The sequence below is a fragment of the Fundulus heteroclitus genome, chromosome 3, assembly GCF_011125445.2.
Source record: "Fundulus heteroclitus isolate FHET01 chromosome 3, MU-UCD_Fhet_4.1, whole genome shotgun sequence".
Classification (NCBI taxonomy): domain Eukaryota; kingdom Metazoa; phylum Chordata; class Actinopteri; order Cyprinodontiformes; family Fundulidae; genus Fundulus; species Fundulus heteroclitus.
The window spans coordinates 42,427,807-42,447,770 of NC_046363.1; the positions used below are offsets into that span (position 1 = coordinate 42,427,807).

The following is a 19,964-nucleotide window of genomic DNA, read 5'->3' on the forward strand; positions in this document are numbered from 1 at the left end:
GATGGACAGAATTGAGCATAAACCTTATTTATTGAGAGTGATTCAGACTTTCTTTTGCGAGCGAGAGGCCAAATGATCTGAAATAGTATCTCACGGAAAAAAAAAAAAAAAAAAAAAAAAAAACAGATTTATTTTAACACAGGAAAAAACCTTGTAATGACAAGAGAGGCACTTTAATCAAGCAACTCTATAGGAAACCTGTCTTGACAAGCAGAACATCTGAGGAGCTCGTAGAAGTGAAGAGGATAGTCGGTCTGAGGAAAATATAATTTCAGGTCACCAGCTCTTGTTGATAAGCTGCACTGAACCTCCAGTAAAGAGATAGCCTCGTGAGACCATCCTGATCTCGCGAGCTTTCAAGGTTTCACTCGCAGATCAGTCTGGCTACTCTCCGTTAAAGAAAATTTGGAGCCGTTCACCAAACGAACGTCCAATCAGCGTTGGCTTTGAGGCGGGTTGAGGTGTGACGCAACGGGAAGCGCGTCAGTTCAGTCTAAACAATATGGCGGCTTCAGCCGATGAAACTAGCGTTAGCGTGGCTATCGAGCAAGTTTTATCGGAATTACAGAGTGTTTCTTTGCTGAGCTAACGAGCCTTTACCTGCAGCAGCAAGAGTAGCTTGGCTTGTGGTTGTGTTTTCGTCGTCGCTCGTAACAGAGCGACGACGAATCTGATTGGTTTATTTGGCCTGTCTATCACCAACATAGGCCAATCAGCTAACCAGTATTTTCGCCCCTTCCCAAAATTACTTCAACGGAAGGTTTCCAGATGGATATGCGGAGCAAATCTATCTGGCGGAGTCAGGTAAGTAAAGAGATGCAATGAGGAAAAGTTTCTGTAGGCTGTACACACCACACAAACAAGAGAGCCAATCACAAAACAGCCTAATATGTATATTTTAATAATGTAAAATAGTTACTGGTGCAGAACGAATAAAGACTCCAAAAACAACTCCTGGGAATATAGCTCCATAAAAACAGTAAGTCCCCTTTCACAATGAGAAAAATGCAACCTGAGCACCAAATAAGCTGGAATTATTGGATATTAGGGCTGGGCGATATGGCTTCAAAATACAATCTCCGATTTTATCATACCAAATCTGATTGATTGTTTTTTTTTTTTACTCCTTTTCCTTTCACGAAAAGAAATTATTTTAAAAACTTGCTTTTATGTCAAGCATTTTGTCTGGGAGTTGACCTGAAAATGCAGCTAAATCCAAGCTGTGAAACAGGCTCGTAAACCAAGATGGCCGCCATGCCATTATAAACAATGAAAATATAACTTGCTGCTGGTGATTTTACACAATGAGCTGAGAACAGGCTTCAGGTCACTGGTGTAGCTTCAAACTAACTTAAAAAAAAGCAAATTAGTAATTTAATGTAATTAATTTAATTAATTTATTTATTATGTTAAAAAAGTTTCCTCTTTAAAGTATTGTGACAACATATTTTCCTAAACATATATTTAGGTGGAACAGGGGCTTCCATGAAGAGAATATAATGCAATGCTAAACATATATTCAGCATTGCATTATATTCTCTTTATGGAAGCCCAATGAGTGTCTTGGCAAAATAAAATCCAGATTTTACAAAAATGTAACTTTAAAAAAGCATAAATTCAGATTAATCGATTAAATCGATTTATTGCCCTGCCCCTTTTGGACATGTCGAAATATTGAGCCAGATCTCTCACATGGGCAGCACCGCTACAGAAACCACACAATTAAAACTAACCTCTCGCAGCAATGACTCGGTAAATTTTAGTTTCTTGATTTAACGCTACCCTTTGGCGTCTGCACCGCCACAATCGCTGAGATTCACTCACCTCACCATGCCGGATGTCAAACTGAAACTGGCAGCTTGACCTACTTTAAAGTGATTCAGCCAATAACCATCTGACCACTCAGACCACCGAGACATTTAGCTGCCGGGTAGTCTGTTGATAATTAAATACAAAAACACCAAGAAAAAGAGGACGGTGGCAGCAAAGGTAACATGCCCCGCCCTCAGGCAGCAGAACGCCACACCCTCCATCCATATACGCATGCACTATTCAGAACGGGAATGCAGCAGAAATGAAAAACATAAATATGTGGCAGGACGCAACACCTAACCAAACCCACATCCTTTCCTCATGTTTACACCAAAGTAGCAAGTGTTTTTTTTTCCTCCAATTTAAAAATGGTAACATAGATGCTTAACAGCACATTTTGAATGGAAATATATATTTTAAAAAAATGCTTCAAATAAAGTTGTTAAATCGGAACAGCATGACAGAAAAAAAAGGTAGATATCATAAAACACCAAGTGTTTACATCCCTAAGTCCCTAAAATCTACAATTTAATGAAAAATGAGCAGTACTGAAAAAAAACAAACAAACAGAGAAACCATAATTTCTGTTTTTTATTAAGCCGCTGACCTGAACATGTCGACAACATCCTGTCACCACGTCTACGCGAAGGATTATCCAGCTGAGAATGAGAGCGGGATAAAGAGGATTTGAAGCTAATCTACTGCAGGAGTTGTTGCTGTGAAAGCTGCCATAACATTTCCCTGGAAAAATATACGTCCAACACAGATTAAGGTGCATCGACACAACTATTTTTTATTTAACGGGGTGGATTTTGGCCAAGCTAACTGGGTATTTATAGGTTCTAGTACAAAGCTTTTGAACCACGGGCCAAAATGACCAGGTTTTCAATTAAAAATGCTAAATAATTATTTTCATTCTGATTTTTTTTACCTGTTCCACAATAAATTACGTAAACATGCTATATTTTAGTGTAACAAAGTAGAACGAATTAAATTATTTCAGGTCAGAGTAGGCCTTTGTTAAAATGAACATGGCTATTAAGAGAAAAACAATTTGTTGTACCAAACATTTTCCATTTAACAAGATATAAATTTCTCCACCTAGAAAGACAAAAAGCCTCAATCTCCATCATCGGCTATATTTGCTAAAGGGTCAGATTTGGACCATTTTTGGTCGGGGCCACACACACAACCATTGAAACGGCTCCAATTGGCCCCAGGGACGCACTTTGGACTCTTCTGTTCTAGTCAATATCTAACATCACAATAAATTACTTCATACCAGCCATAAGGAACTTTTTAGTTGATTAATGATGTATGCCCCTAGACTGTATCAGATCTCTTCACCTAAAAATAATTCATCATATTTCCTATAAACAGAGAGCTAAGGAAGTCTGCAGTCTGCTTTCTATTTATTTATTTTTTTTCAATTGGACCCTTGTTAGGCTCAGTTAATGTCAAATTATTTTAGTTCTATGGAGGAGTAAAATGGGTTATGGAATAGATTTGGAAGGATGTATTTTTAGCAATCAGGAGGCCTTTCCTGCACTTTAAAAGTTTAAATCAGTGCCAACAAGCTATTTGGATACTGCAGCGGGTAAAGTTCACGAAACTAGATCCTACAGCACAGGAAGTGGAAAATGACACAGATTTCCCCTATAAACAGAAACCTAAAAACCATTTACTGTGTTTTTTCTCTCTCCGCTAATGCAGTGAGAGGAAAACGTTAACTCAGGTCATCACAACTGCGTCTAAACACACATATAAAGGGAAAGAATAAATAAAAATCACAGGCACCAAGCAATATGGGGGAAAATCACACTTTAACAGACTAACTCACACATATTTAGTAGATGTATAAAAGAATACATGAGAACTACAAATAAGACAAAAAAAAGGTCTTGAAATAAAAATATTTCCATCATTTCCAAGATCTCCTCCAGCACTGTATTTAAATAAAATAAATCTAACTCTTTCCCTTCCAGATGAGCGAGTGTACGACTTTTAGAGGACATAACACGCATGCAGGGTAAAAGTTGAAGTTGTGAAATCTTGCATCAGCCATTAAATAAATACAAGCTTTCATGAACATAGAAACCAAAGATCAAAGTCATTTGCACATTCTTTCCAGCTGACGTCAGATTTACATGTCATGATATGCTTCAGTTATTAATTTAATTATCCGCCTTGCTTAAACTAGCTAACTAGTCATCTTATGTCCTTTAAGCATTAAGTAAAACCATATCTTGTTTGTTTTTTGTTACAAGAGCTAAACAAATCTATGAGAAAGTTTGGTAATTTTTTCCAACATTTCAATAAACTGACATTTATGCCACTCAAACATTGCCACCTGGGAACAAAAGCAATCCTCCAGATTAAAGCAAAACAAACAACTGTTAGCATTTATTTCTCAAATTCTTAGAAGGATCAGGGAAAGTCACAATCTTAATCTTTTAGGCTAAGATAATTAAATTTTAGGTGCAGCTCAGGCGACGGTCCCAAGAAAAACCTTGTTTTACAGAAAAATGTAATATTCTAAAAGCAATTTAACGATAACGTTGTGGAATAGCAGCTGCATCGGGTGATTTTGTCCTAAAAAACTGCAACCTGACAACAAACTCTTTAAAATCTAATTTATGTCTTTTTATGGTCAGAAGAGAAGCAGGTTTTACCCATAACTCCTGCAGGTTCAAACAGATTTAATAGCAGTTAAACCGATCAGTCAACAACCTGTGTGAACATGCCGGTAACTCTCGAATGATGTGGGGGTGCTAATTAGCAAACGGCCAGGTACTCTGCAGACTGTGTCCACGGTTTACAGCCGTCGTCCAATCAAGTGCAGCAGATTTTTATGTTATTTTAAAAAGAGCATAAATCCTCACAGTTTTAGCTTTAAGATCTTCATATCTAATGTTAATGTGAATATTGTGAAACACCAGAACTGAAGCTCCATGTCTGAATGAGTAAGAAATGCAAACACAAAGCAAACTTTATGCTTTTGAAACATGGTGGGAGAAGTTAAAGTATTCAGACCCAAACCCTGAAGTTGAATTTGTCTGAGCATTTGCTCCATCTGAACAACTTTGGACATGATGGTTTTAGTTTTTTTAGTTTTTTTATTGTGGAGCAAACAACAAATAAGAGACAATAGCAGTCATTTCCTTCTCATTCAATATTTAATCTAAAGAAATGATTTAGAATAAAATATGTATCAAAGAGAATGAAACGGACTTAAAGAGATGATGATGAAAGAATATAGAAGACTTGATTACTATGTAAATATTAACTTCAAACATGAGGTATTGGGCGATTATAACATGATGTTAGGAATTTTGCACCTTGTGATGCTAATATTTAACCAGACGGTGTCAGTCTATGCGTTTGGGGAGGTTTACAGATACAAGAATGTTACTCGCCTTGTTAAGTCGCTCTCAGACATCGGTGCTGTACCGTTAGCATGTAGCATTAGCATGTAGCATTAGCGCAGCTAGCATGTGACATGTGGCATTTCATTGCCACATGTCCAATTATATATATATATATATATATATATATATATATATATATATATATATATATATATATATATATATATATATATATATATATATATATATATATATATATATGATCATTACTTACTGTTACCATGATAGAACCTAGAAATTATGATAATTTTTAGTCCATATTGTCCATCCCTAATGGTCACTACGTAAAAACAAGCTCACTATTGTCTTTGGATAACACATTGCTTTGATCACATCTCAAATAAATACAGCAGAGCGTTGGTTTATGGTCATTAAAAGTATAGAAAACCAAAGCAACTTGAGAGGAATCTTAGCTTTACGCCTCCTCGCCATAAAGTAATCAGGTTGTTTACCCGTTTGTGGCGACAAGCAGGAAGTGGCGCGCTTTCTTTAGAGAAGTAATCTGCATCTATTTATAAACCAAGACATGTTGGATTAAACAGGTAAGCAGACAAGACTGTGCTTGGAGGGTGAACAGAACAAAACATGGCGGACAGGTTGTTAAAGGGCAACTCACCCCAACTCAACGTTTTTTTGCCAATAAACCGCTAAAGTGGTTGTTATAGTGCTGTCTACATATCCTGGTCATTATTAATGCTGGATAACATTTAGGATGAGCCGATTCAATACGAATCTCGATACGTAGCTCAGCTTGATTTGATTTGACTCCTATCGATATTTAACACTTTCAAATTAATGCCCAAAGTCATTCAATCAACAAAACCGGCCAAATATTATATCTATAGCACACAAAATAAAGTGCATTTGGTTCAATGCACTTAACGCATCACAGAAACCAAAAATGTGCCCAAAGGTCTGATTTTAGGGACAAAGGCGCTTCTAAAATCCTGAATTTATTTAACATTTATTTAGCTTTTACTAGTAGCCTAAACCAGGCCCAGCCCGTTTCCTGGTCCACCAGGCACCGCGTCCTCTTGGCACATTTTTCAGATTGGGTGGAGTAAGGCTCCGGTATGGGGATGAGTTACACTTTAATTTGTCTACTTGTTTACTTCAGCCTTGTGAGCTCTGGCAGAACTAGTTTTACCAGGGGGAAAAAATGCCTTATCTGACCTGCAATTTAGTGAAGGTAGGAACTCGGCAGAATGTCTATCTAAAATCTAAAGTGTCTTAACAAAAACCAGATTGTTAAAGTGACTGTTTGCTTCTTGGCCCCAGAAAAGAAACTTTTAGATAATTAGGTGGTTTTGTGTGTCTGAAAAAGCTGATAGTAATTTCCCACCGAGCCGCCTACTTTCAGTCAATTAAGGAAGTACGCAGCGAGAAGAGCCCAAAGACACATGACTCTTTAGAAACTTGCCATTTCCTAGCTATGTGTAAAAGCAGAATTAGTTACCAAGGGGTGGAAAGCGTTAAATGAAAACTTTCATTCTTTACATTTTGTTTTTTATAAAAAAAAGGTTTACCGTTTACTGCTCGGATAAAATGCATCACAGCTTTAGTGAAGAGTCTAGATTGTGGCCAAGACAGATGTCAGCGATTTTACAGATAATGATCAAAATCAGTTTTCACGTTTAATTTTCACTGCTCAGCTCCAGATCAAATAGAGAGAATAATCGTGTTCAGGGGAAGCTCTACTCCACCCGTATCACTGCACAGAGGCTCACAGCAGACTTAGGAGCCACAGACTGAGGCCCCTGGCAACACAGCGCATGTAAAACAATTATTCAGCCGCTGATTCTTCCTTCTGCCGCGGTTTTTCCTAAAGGTTCCTTAAGTGATAGAAACCGAGACTTTTAAACATGCTTCTCTAAAACGCTGCCTTAGTTTCTGCATTCCTTGTGTAACAAACATGTGCTGCGTTATAATCTTTGTCCTAACCTTGCTGTCATGAAACACTGGCTGTGCGAGGAAATCTTTCATTATTAAAAGGAAAAAGATAAAACCACGTAAAACAAACAGGCAAATAACTAAACAGCCTCAGGAAGTCCGGGCCTTGTGTGTATTTATTTTTAAACATCTGTAGGGATTTCTGAGATCTGCACCCGACTCAGATGTATTTAAAATAGGAAGGGGGTGGGGGGGAGATTATCTGTTATAAAGATAGCCAGAGTAAAGCAGATGAGGCTTTATGCAAAACTCTATTACCAGGGGAGGAAATTAAGTCATAATAATGTAATCCTCCTCTTCCAAAGCTGACATATCAGAAAGTATCGAGACTATGGTCGGTATCTCTGGTCAAGTGTTTTCTTAATGTGATAACGAAACAATATGCAAATGTATTCTTTTATAATTTAGATTAAACTACGTACAAATGCACTAAATTGCATTAGACGGCTGAGCTCTGTCACTTCAACAAGATTAAAAGTTTGACAATCAGTAATGAATAGAAACTATACACTGCAAAAATGGAACTAAAAATAAGTAAAATTTTCTTGAAATGAGTGTATTTGTCCTTGATTTGAGCACGTAAATAAGATGATTTGCCAATGGAATGAGATTTTTGCACTTAAAATAGGAACAACTCATCTTCATCGTCTTATTTAGAGGGCAGAATATCTAATTATCTAATTTTAGGAGTGAAAATACTCATTCCATTGGCATACAGTCTTATTTACCTGCTCAAATCAAGGACAAATACACTCATTTCAAGAAAATGTGACTTATTTTTAGTTCCATTTTTGCAGTGTAACAGTCTGTGCATTTAGATGCCAGTAAACAGCAACTTTTCATGACCAGAACCTTCACTTCAATTAATTAAAACCCTGATCGGCAATCTCTAACAATAACTTGGGGGAAATATCAATAGTCAGTAATGAAAGCCAAGTAAAGGTATAGCTTCCCCCTTTGCGACTTCTTCTTTTGCTTTATTTCTAAAAAGAAAATGTTTTTAAATGAAACTGATGCCGACATAATTTCACTTTTCTAGATGTAAACATTTATTAGTTTAAATTTGAAACATTTATTGAACGTCTCATTTGCACCCGGGAGCCAGACTGTCCATGTTTAAAGGATGGAAATAAATAAATAAATAAATGTAAAATGAAGTTGAACCTGGAAAATCAGGGTGTCAGACAAACAATGCAGTGAAAGCTGAAGGTTAAAGTAATTATCACGCCAACATTAACAGAACCCCCCCACACGAGTAAACCAGATGCGGTGCATTGGTTATAGAGAAGGAAAGATCTGATCACCCCCCACACATTTCTGTTACCTGTGCAACATTAGAGAAAATGTTTAAACACATTATATACACAAGATATTATCTCACAAGCCATTTCCTGAGGAAATCTGCCCTGCCTGAGGCGTTCAGCTCAAGAATGAGACAGACAAGTCATACGATTACCGAATAAACTTCAGCTTTCTGTCCCGATATCTGCCTGTCCCATCCATCTAGCAGCTTCGCAGCAGCGTTTTTAATAAGCGCTCTGATCAGATGAAGTAAACGACAACGCTACATTATGGCTGTGTGAACTTCCCCCCCCCTGTCTTCACTCCTTCTGCGGCCCTGACTCAACACTTCAGAGCTGACTTTCACGCTGCAGAAAACAGGAATCAAACTTCACACCAGATGCAGCTCTGAAGATCTCCCTCCAAACAGCGACTTCAGCTTCGACTCCGGCCGCTTTTTATCAGCCGAAGCAACATCGCCGCAGACGGTGGGGGGGATGCTCGCCGATGTCAGCATCCAGTCTCGTGATTGTTGAGCTCGTAGTTGTCCTCCGATTCGACAGGAACCGATACCGACGTGACGGGAGCTGAAATGTCTAACGGCTCGTATTTCTCTGCACACAAATCCTCCAGGCCAGCAAGCGGCAGGAAACACGAGACTTTCCAGTCCACATCAACATCGTTGTCCAAAGCATTTTACTTTTTAAGTGCAGTGTCCACCACCGACGTAACCGGTAGGGCTGGGTATCATCTAGGATGAGCCGATTCGATACGATTCTCGATACACAGCTCAGCTTGCTTTGATTCCAATATCGATATTTATTACTTTGAATTAATGCTCAGTGATTCAATCACCAAAATCAGCCAAATATTATGTTTATGTTCTATTTATTGATCACTGACATATTAACAGGAAAATAAAGTGCATTTGCTTCAATGCATTTAACGTGTCACAGAAACCAAAAATGTGCCCAAACATCTGATTTTAGGGACAAAGGAGCTTCTAAAATCCTGTCGGCCGTTCCACAAATTCGTCTCACTTGCTCTCCTTCGCTGTGAACTGTAATGGTTGCGCTGTAATAACGCCCCCTAGAGGTTGGGAGGTATATCGATATTGAAAGCCAGAATATCGATATTAAATCGTTTTTAAAAATATCGATATTAATCTTTATATCGATTTTTATGCACAGCCCTAGTAACCGGGCCGTGTGCGTGCGTGTCTCATTTGCAGCCCGGACACACAGGAGAGAACATGTCGCTGTTTCCGGCACGGTGCCAGACTCCAAATCAGACATTCCTCACACTGGAAATCTCACCTATCAGGTGATAATTATTCACACTGAATAATGTGTAATCAGAATTTTACCCCGCCCTGGTCTGGAAGCTGATATTTTGGGCTTTTTTTTTACCTCAGTGTCTAATTTTCTGTTATTTCTACCTCGATTTGACAATCATACAATTCGACCAATCAAAACAGCGCGAGAAGCAACATGCTGGCCATCCACAGAGCAAATGAGAGGAGCAGGAAGCAGCGGCATTCACTTTGGCGGCATTGGGAACATCAACACTGGAGTAAATATTCCTGCTGGGAGGCTGAGCTACGGCCGCTAGAAGCACGTGGAACAGAACCAGAACCAGAACAGTCAGCTGAATGACAGAAACTCGGGTTATTTGCAGAAAGAAGGGAACTCTGCTTTGTTCTGATCCTTGTCCTCCTCAGCTCTCCTAGTATGTTTACTTCAGTCACGGTTCAGCCTCACATCCCTGCTTATGTTAATCAAAGCATCTGTTTATACTTGTTCTTTGACTTTTGAGTTAATTAAATAGACTCAGCACCACACTGTGTTGCCAGATCTGACTGTTTCCAGCCCAAACACAGCGTAAAAACTTTTAAAAAAGAGAAATAAAGAAGAAAACAACCCATATCTGAGAACAAAGCTCCCCAGAAAATGTGCAATCAGACAATCAAATAACCTGCACACACAAGCTCAATCTCCCAATCACGTTGTAATAACAACTGCTAAACGTTTTACCATCAGCCTTCCAGCATGAAAATGTACCTTAATAAAAAGTTTCTCTCTCCATGAAACATTTTAAAGTTGATCAGTAGATCTCAACTCATTCGAGGCACTTATAATTGATTTTATATATATATATATGAATGAATGAATGACAGAATGAATCGATTGATAGAAAAAAAAGGTCAATAAAAAGTTTAACTGAATAAAAGTTTTCCTTCCTTATGCTTTCTAGATATGTAGGTTAATATTACAGTTATTAATCCTCCCAACCAATCAAAACGCAGGTCCTGGAACAGTCTACCTCCAAGCTCCGCCTCCTTCAAAGAGTTCAGAGAGCAAATGTTCTTTTTAATTACTTTTTAAAAAAACTTGCAGTTTTGATAAAAAGTTGGTTGAATGAAGGGTTGAGTTTGAATTCAGTGTTTGTGTCTTTATCTAAAAATATCAATATGCTTTTTTTTTTATATATATCGTCCAGCGATAAAAAAAACAAGTAAGTTATCATTTCACCCTTTGTGATTTTACTTGTTTATGTTGTACGGTAATTCGCTTTATTCGTAAAAATGCAAAAACATTTGGGTCCGAAAGCTTGCTATAAAGTCACCAAGGTGGAAACGCTGCTTGCCGATCATCTTGTTCCCTTTAATAGATTTCCACAGACCTTTTTTAATCAGATCTTACTGACTAAGATCACAGGAGATCAGGAGGCGGTGTGATCCTGAGAGGTGAGCTAAAGATGCTTTAATCAAAAAACATGCTGTCAACACAACAGTCCACATTATATCCTCCTTATGTCTGGCAGTAGGTGACATACAGTAGCTCACACCTTTCAAAGACGTGAATTTTGACGTTCACCATTCACAGACTCTTACAGCATTTCAGATATTGTGAGTTTATGGCGTTAAAAAGCTGTTTGGGAAAGTCCAACAGGGATTAGAATAAAAGTCTTAGAATAAAAGGCCCGCTGCTGTAAATACACAATGATTACATGTGAACCCTGATCTTCAGACCACTAATCACCAGCTTTTTAAAAAAAGGAGGCGGCTATTACGAATGGAGGAACCCTCCTTCCTTCCCTCCCAAAACGACTCAGAAGAAGTGAAGACATCACCAAGTTCCCTTTTTGTGGTAGAAAAAAAAAGTTTCACACAACAACTTCTGACATGTAGTAATAATGGCCGGATTTCTGACTGATTTCTGGGCTGGCCACGCAGGGGTTACGCATGACCGGAGCGGCCCAGAGGCATTCCCGGTTCCCGGTTCCTGACAGCCGCGGAAAAGCCTCCGCCGATCAAATCTCAACTTGTGTTTTATTACTTGGCGGAAAGAGGTTTGATCTTTGGACCGCTTCCAGTCCGCCATGACCTTCACTTTGGGGGCAAATACACGTGAGATCTACCCCCCACGAGCACTAATCCCCACTTCCCACGCCACAATCCACGCTTATAGCGACTTTTCAAACAAAGTTGGGCAGACTGGTGTCAGTTGGCTGCGTTAGCCGGCCAGCTAGCTCAGATGTTAGCTTCCAGACACCTCGGACGTTACAGCTTTTTTTCCCCACCTTTACCGACCAAACTTTGTTTTTCTTGTTCGGTTTAACCCCAAAAACTGTCTCCGGTTTTATCATTACCCCAATATTTTAGTTTAAAAAACAGAAAGTGGGCTTTAGGAGACTGTTGTTAGCACGAATAAGGAGGGTGGAAGAGGAGGAGGAGGAGGGGGGGAAAGTATCCCAAACCCACAGACCGAGCTTTAGCCAATCAGCAAAGTGTCAACAGAGGCAACTTTTAAGCTAAAATAACTTCATACCCAACGGTAGCTCCTGCTGTGCGGCGACTTTAGCGGCGGCTCGGCGTCCCGCTGCGCTCCGGGAAACAACTGCAAGGCGGCGCGACTCCCTTCAGAAAGTGCCCACCGTGTCCGCAGACACCGACAGCGGCTGGAAACTCCGAGCGAAGACGAGACAACAACATGGCAGCGCCGCGCTGCGTTCACGGCCCGCCGGGCCGGTGGGAAATGTGACGACCGCCTCCCACAGGGACGTTCCGACACTCGCGGTGCTGGAAGTAAAAGAGCACTTCACGGAGCCTGGTTGCTCAAAGTAAAAAAAAAAAATAAAAAAAAAATATATAAAACAAAATAGTTGATAACCTCCTTACAATTATATAATTCATTATTTAGGTGGCATAATATTAGGCAAACATCATAATTTCATCATTTAACCATAAAAGCACATATGACATCATCTGCCTACTCCGATTTCTTTTGTATTTTTATTCTTATTTTTTTTTCTCATTTTCTTTTTGATCCACTGTATATATGAAGATAAGCTGTATATAACTGATGCACCTTTTCCTACTTCTGACACCTTCTTCTGACTATTGATTGACTATTGAGCCGATGGGACAAGTGCATTTCTCCAACGTGAGATCAATAAAGCCTATCTTATCTTATAACAAAGATCGTTTTTAAACATTGCTTAGTATTAACCCTTTATGTCATAAAACACTGTGATACATTATTTTATTTATTATGGTACAGTAAGCAATTTTATACTATATTTCATTGTATACAAATTTTACAATCATGCTAAATGGAAACTCACATTGGTTGCTTTTATGAGGAGACCCACCTTTTGTTCTAAGTGGTTAACAAGACATTCCAGGTCAGAGTGTGCTGCCACCTGAACACTGAAACGACCTGGGAAAAACGTCGCTGCAGTTTGTACAAAAACCCTTTCTACTGTAGATGTTTTCCTTTTCTAAATGCCAGGGGGAGTAAAAGTCCTGATTGTGCCGCACATGAAAATGTCAAGAGTACCGACTGAATGCAGCAAAAATGTACTTCTGCGTTGACCCTGAGCTGGATTTTGACCCGACTTCTCTCTAGTAACTAAAAGTCGTTGTACTATCTTGTGGTGTTTATTGAGAATGCAATTTTAGTTCTTGATCCAGTAAACCCTGGGTGGCTTTAATCAATGCATAAATGTTTCAAACCACTTTTACACACACACATATATATCAGTTAAAAGTAATATTTCGTAATTTGAATCAAATGTTATTTTGCAGTCTAAAGATTAAGCTGAAATCAAACAGATGAGCACATTTTATATTTCAAAGGAAAAAAATGTTCTGAAAAAAATGTTCCGAGACTCATAAATATTTTAGAAGCTAAAAAGCACACACTGCAAAAACGAATCTAAAAATAAGTAAAATGTTCTTAAAGTTAGTGTATTTATCCTTGATTTCAGCAGATAAATAAGATTATCTGCCAACGGAATGAGTATTTTGAGCCCTAAAATAAGATAATTAGACACCCTGCACTTAAAATAAGATGATGGAGATGAATTGTTCCTATTTTAAGTGCAAAAATCTCATTCCATTGGCAGATCATCCTATTTACCTGCTCAAATCAAGGACAAATACACTCATTTTAAAGAATATTTTACTTATTTCTAGTTCCGTTTTTGCAGTGCATTCTGTTTTATGGTACTTAAAATATGTTACGCCCAGTGGTCTATTTGCGCTCTTGGAGACACCCGGGGGGATATTTTTTTATGTAAACACACAAAAAAAATGGAAGGAAAGAAGAAGCTGAAGGCTAGAGATGCAAGCAAAATGTAATTTTGACTCGGCATGTTTCAGAAACATAAAATCAGGTCACATTTCCTCAAATAAGATCTGTACAAAAGGAGACTATAAGATGATTGCTGATTATAGTTGCCGGGTCATTCCATTAATAGATCTAAAATTAGCTCATGTGATTATTTACTTGCATCACCACGGCTTTTAAAGTTGTACCGAGACACTGGAAGAGCCCAGATTAGGCTGCAGAGGAACTCTAATCACCTCCTAGAACATCACTCTGACCTCCCAGCACGGGTCACAATAGCTGAAAGAGTTTATCGTCCCGAGCTGTAGGACTTTACTGGCAACAAATATGGTCAAAAACAAATGTTAGAAGTAAAAAAAGCAAGCAGGACAGGAAGGTGTTTAACTCAGAGCTTAAAAACAATATAATTAAGCAAATCAGCTTTTTGTTCTGACAATAATATTTGCATTTCTTCTTTTGTTTCACAACTTCTGTCTCTTTGATTTTCCGCTGAACCATCATGAGGCTGTTTGTTTCTCTGCTGCTGATGCCGTTCATTGTAGGCGTCAAAGGTGATGATAAAGATGTTTTCCCTATTAGATAGCTCCCGCTTTTGTTTTGTTTTAGCACTTAAATATTTCAAATAATCAAAAATATTTTTTATATAAGACAAAGATAACCCGAGTAAAGACAAAAAACGGTTTTCAAATAATGATTTCATCTATTCAGGGAAAATTACATATTCAAACTGACCTGGCCGTATGTAAAAAAAGATAATAAAAATTATTAGTGGCCTTAAAACCATTTGATACTGTACATTAAACAGGCTGGAAAACGATTTGGCAAAAGAAGAGCGGGCCAAGATTCCTCCCAGCGATGTAAAAGCCTGACTGTAAGTTACTGCAAACGCTTAATGGCAGTTGTTGCTGTCAAGAGTGACACAACCAGTGATTAGGCTTTGAGAATAATAATCTCTATTTTATTGGCTGTTAAAAGAGTGCCTGTGAGAATCAAGGCATGCAGGAGCCTCTGCAAGGAAGTTTCCTACAAGCCCAACATGGCCATGATGGAGTTTTATCTAGAACTGTGGCCAGTGGTACTTCAAATACTTAACAAGGAACCATGCTGGTGCACGCAGGCCCAACTTCATCTGCCACCCTGACATGCCTCCACCAGCGCTTACTTGCTTTGGAGGAATATTTTCCCCAAAACACCCCACAACCTGTTAAACCCTCTGTCCCACATTGTTAAAAGGCGCCTGAAAACGTCACCAAGACCCAGCAAAGACCATCCATCCTGATGGTTTTCCACATGGGAGTAGGGTCTTCAGTGTAATAAGAAATATGCTCCGATCCAGGTTGTGTTATTGGGATTAAATGTAAACGGACATAATTGTGAAGGGGAAGGAAAATGGTTTTCATAATAAAACATAAATTTAAAAAAATCTTAAAAGTGTGGTGTACATTCATTTTCATCCTTTTTCGCTATTTTACCCCTGAAAGTTGTAAAATAAAGAAAGCCCTCAGTGCGATTTGCCTCAGCCACCATGTAGAAGGTGCTCTGATTCTGGTCTAATATGGCACATTACCCTGAACACACCATCAGCGCAGCAAACTGGTTTTATGGGAGGTTAGATGGAGCTAAATACAGAAAAAACATTGAAGAAAGCTTGTTAGGACGAGTTTTAGTATCTCAGGGTCTTAAGATCGACAGGCGGATTGGTGTGAAGCGGGTGCTGTACCGATCCGTTGTGGTGAAGAGAGAGCTGAGCCAAAAGGCGAAGCTCTCAATTTACCAGTCGATCTACGTTCCTACCCTCATCTATGGTCACGAGCTTTGGGTCGTGACCGAAAGAACGAGATCCCGGATCCAAGCGGCTGAAATGAGTTTTCTCCGTAGTGTGTCTGGGCTCTCCCTTAGAGATAGGGTGAGGAGCTCAGTCATCCGGGGAGGACTCAGAGTAGAGCCGCTGCTCCTCCACATAGAGAGGAGCCAGTTGAGGTGGCTCGGGCATCTGGTCAGGATGCCTCCTGGACGCCTCCCTGGTGAGGTGTTCTGGGCACGTCCCACCGGGAGGAGGCCCAGGGGAAGACCCAGGACACGCTGGAGGGACTATGTCTCCCGGCTGGGAACGCCTTGGGATTCCTCCTGAGGAGCTGGCCCAAGTGGCTGGAGAGAGGGACGTCTGGGCCTCCCTACTGAAGCTGCTACCCCCACGACCCGATAAGCGGATAAGAGGAAGAGGAAGAAGAAGAAAGCTAAACAGCAGCAATTAAAGAGACCTTTTGAAGCAGCAAAACAGCTCAGACTGAGGTTCATCTTCTAACAGATTACAAACCTAAACATAGAGTCAGAGCTACAATGAGCTACAATTCAGATCAAAGCATAACCATCTGTTCACTAAAAGTTCAGACATAAATCATTCAGTAGATCTGTAGCAACAATTAGAAATCACAAATCTGACTCAGTCTGCGGTATTTTACAAAAATCCACCAGCAGAGACCGGAGTTTCTAGGCGTCAAAGCTGGTAGAGACAGACCACCATTAAATGTAATGAAATATGGTTCTATAAAGTATTAACTCAGGTGGCCTGAATACATTTAGAAAACCATGTAATCTGCCCAGCAAAAGTATTCACACCTGGAAACTTTTAACTTTTTAATTTAATGACTCACATGCACATGGTCTTAGTCCAGATCAAACACCACAGACGTTCAGATACGTCAGACATTCAGAATTAATTCCACTGAACTGGGCTGAAAAAAAAACTGTCAAAGCTTCGTAGAATAACAGATTCAGTTTGGCAGGTTGAAGCACAAACAGGTGCAGCCTCACCATCAAGGTGTGAATGTCAGTATTAATGAGACTGGGTAGAATTTACCACACCACAGGGGTTCTTCCATTACCCTAATCCAACCCAGAGCTCAACTTGTCTCAGAAATTCAAATCATTTAATTCCTTTCTTTCATCTACCACCACCAATAAAGGGCCTTAAAACCAGAGATGGTGGAAAGGTCACAGGGAAAAGTAATGAGCTGGTGCTGACTGTAGATATATATTTAGTCAATTAGCTCAAGATCCGCCTGGAGGAGAATTCACTTGAATCAGACTCGCTAAACACTTGTGACATTTTGGGAATATAAAAATGAGTTAAGAAGACTCTATATTATGAAAGTAATTTCCCTTAATTCTACTTTTTTGCTTTTCTGTTGCTTCATCATCTTCTGCTTATCCAAGATCTGATCATGGGGGGCTACAGGTCCAGAAGGGAACCTCAAACATCTCTCTCCCCAACAACATCCTTGAGCTCGTTCTGCAGGGTCACAAGGCGTTTCCAGACCAATCAGGATACATATTATCCCTCCAGCTGGTTCTAAATCTTCTCTGAGGTCTCCTCCCAGCAGGACGTGCCCAAAAAAATAAAAAAATAAACCTCTAAAAGGAGGCACCCAGTGAGCATCCTGATCAGATGTCCAAAACATCTACAGGCTACAGAAGCTCCCAGAGGCTCTCCATCCATCTAGACTCAGCTGGAGCCATTTCCAGAACAAGAAGGGGTTAAAACGCACGTAAAGCAGGCGGCGACATAAACTGACAGACTAGCTGTGTCATCGCAGTGAAAGGAGAGTAATGAGTCACGCAAGCTGAATACAAACGTACACCAGATTTTATTAGTAAAAGAAAACAATTATGCTTGATTCTGGGTTGGTCCTTCACAAATATCACAATAAATCTGAAGAAAGTGGGTCTAACAGCACATTCATCTGTAAACAGTCTGCATGTCTTTAAATCAAAATAACAAGATCAACCCTAAAAATTAGAGCAAGTTGGGAGAAGGAGAAAACCTGATGAAGTTTTAACCAGAAATTAGTTTTTAACACTAAGAAATGGATCTGAATGACAGTTCAGTCCTCAAGGACTCAGTGGAAAGTCTGGAAAAATGAACCTGAGGTCAAAAACGTCCAACACATACGACACAGCTTTATTAATAAAGCGCTTTATAAACAACACCGTTGACCAAAGTGCTGTGCACCAATAAAAACAAACTAAATACAACAAAACTATCACCAATTAACACCAATTACTCTTTACATCAGTGCTGGCGCTCCCCAGGGGTGTGTCAGTTCACCTGTTCTGCTCACCTGATACACCAACTACTGCAGTTGTAATGCACCAAGCTACTATATGTTAAATTTTTTAGACGACACAGCTATTCTCTGCCTCATTTCAGACACATCAGACCTAACTAGTTACAGACAGCAGATTAAAACATTTGTTCAGTGGCGCGAGGAACACTTTCTGACTCTTAATGTTCAGAAAACACAAGAACTGATCTTTGACCCAAAGGCAGCTGGAGACCACTCACTATTAATTGCCCAGGTAGATTCCTACAAATATCTTGGATTACAAATTGACAGTAACTTATCGTGGATCGCTCAGGTTGACTATGTCTGCATCAGGGTCCAGCTGCAGCTACGTTTTCTGCGCAGGTTGAGGGCCTTTGGTGTCAGTCAGAAAGTCCTGCTGCTCTTTTACCGTGCTGTGATAGAGAGCATCATTAGAGACGTCATTTCTGCCTGGTTTGGTCACCTGTCTGTCCAAATGAAGGTCAAATTTACTCAAAGAGCTGTGAAGTTGATGGGAGTCAAGCAGCACGCCTCACTTCAGACCATCTTTAATGAAACAATAAGCAGACAGGCCCAGAAAATCATCTCAGACCCCATTTATATTCTTTATTCAGAGTATCAGCTTCTTCCTTCAGGTCAACGTCTTAGAGTCGCTGCCTGTAGACTGAACCGCTTTAAGAACTAATTTGTTCCGCTTTCCATTAAAGCAATAAACAACATCAAACAGTAAATTGTAGAAGTAGGCAATGGTATCCAAAATTTTAAACTAAACTGACATGCTTCTGTTATGTATTAATTTTTTCTTATAACGGATTCTTTATAGAAGGGTCTTTATACATTTGTTTAATTGTGAATGTAATGCGACCTGCTTCTTTTATGTGTTTATTTTTCTTATAATGTAATTTTTATAGTAGTGTTTTTATGTGTGGATGTAATGTGACAGCCATGGTTTGGACTATGCAGCAGCCAGAGTCTATCCAAGACAAATTTCCTTTGGGACAATAAAGTTCATCATCATCATCAATTAATAAAACATCAGAATAAGAAAACTAATACAACAGAAAAAAGATATATAAAATGAAAAAAAAGCATAGAATAAAAATATCATAAGGAATCATTTTAGAAAAGTTCAGGAAAGGTTTTACATCTTCATCTTTTCTCTGACTTTAATCCCCAAAGCCTTTATTCACTTTTCAGTTTTCTCACCACCATGAGGTCCAACAGTAAATCCTGATGTTATAGCATCTCATATTATTATTATTATTATTATTATTATTATTATTATTATTATTATTATTATTATTATGGCAGATCATAATAACTTAACACCGCTCACACAGATGCTTTAAATCTACCAGGATGTCCACCCTCTGTGTAGGCAGCTTTAATTGGGGGTGATCTGAAAAGCATTTGCTTCAACAGGGAGGTTGTTGGTTCAATCACTGCCGGAGCAGGTGAGCCTGCAAGCAGCTCTGTGTCGCTGGGCCAAGTCCAACTCGGATTCTGTTTGCCCTCCTCCAAATGTCATGTAGTGTAAATGCCAATTAAGCCCCAGTGGAGTGGGAATAAAAACAGAATGTCCCGTAATTTAAACCAATGCAATCATGACAGCGGCTCGGCAGGGTGCAGAGAAAATCAATGTACTTTCTGACCATGTCTCAGATCTCTGCTGGTGCTAAATGCAGTGTGAACTCCCCTCACTGTTTATCACGTTAGTCAGCTTCTGGTTCCAAAAGTCAGGGTTTCATGTCTTT

General features: G+C 39.3%; 1 protein-coding gene across 1 annotated transcript in view; it reads right to left on the minus strand.

The window, feature by feature from the left end:
• plekhf2 (pleckstrin homology domain containing, family F (with FYVE domain) member 2) overlaps positions 1 to 12,499 on the minus strand; it is a 34,828-nt gene extending 22,329 nt beyond the window's left edge. Inside the window, exon 1 of the mRNA XM_012856050.3 lies at positions 12,302 to 12,499. The gene's annotated coding sequence lies outside the window, so the exon portion shown is untranslated. The remainder of the gene's footprint in view (positions 1 to 12,301) is intronic.
• Between the last annotated feature and the right edge of the window lie 7,465 nt (positions 12,500 to 19,964).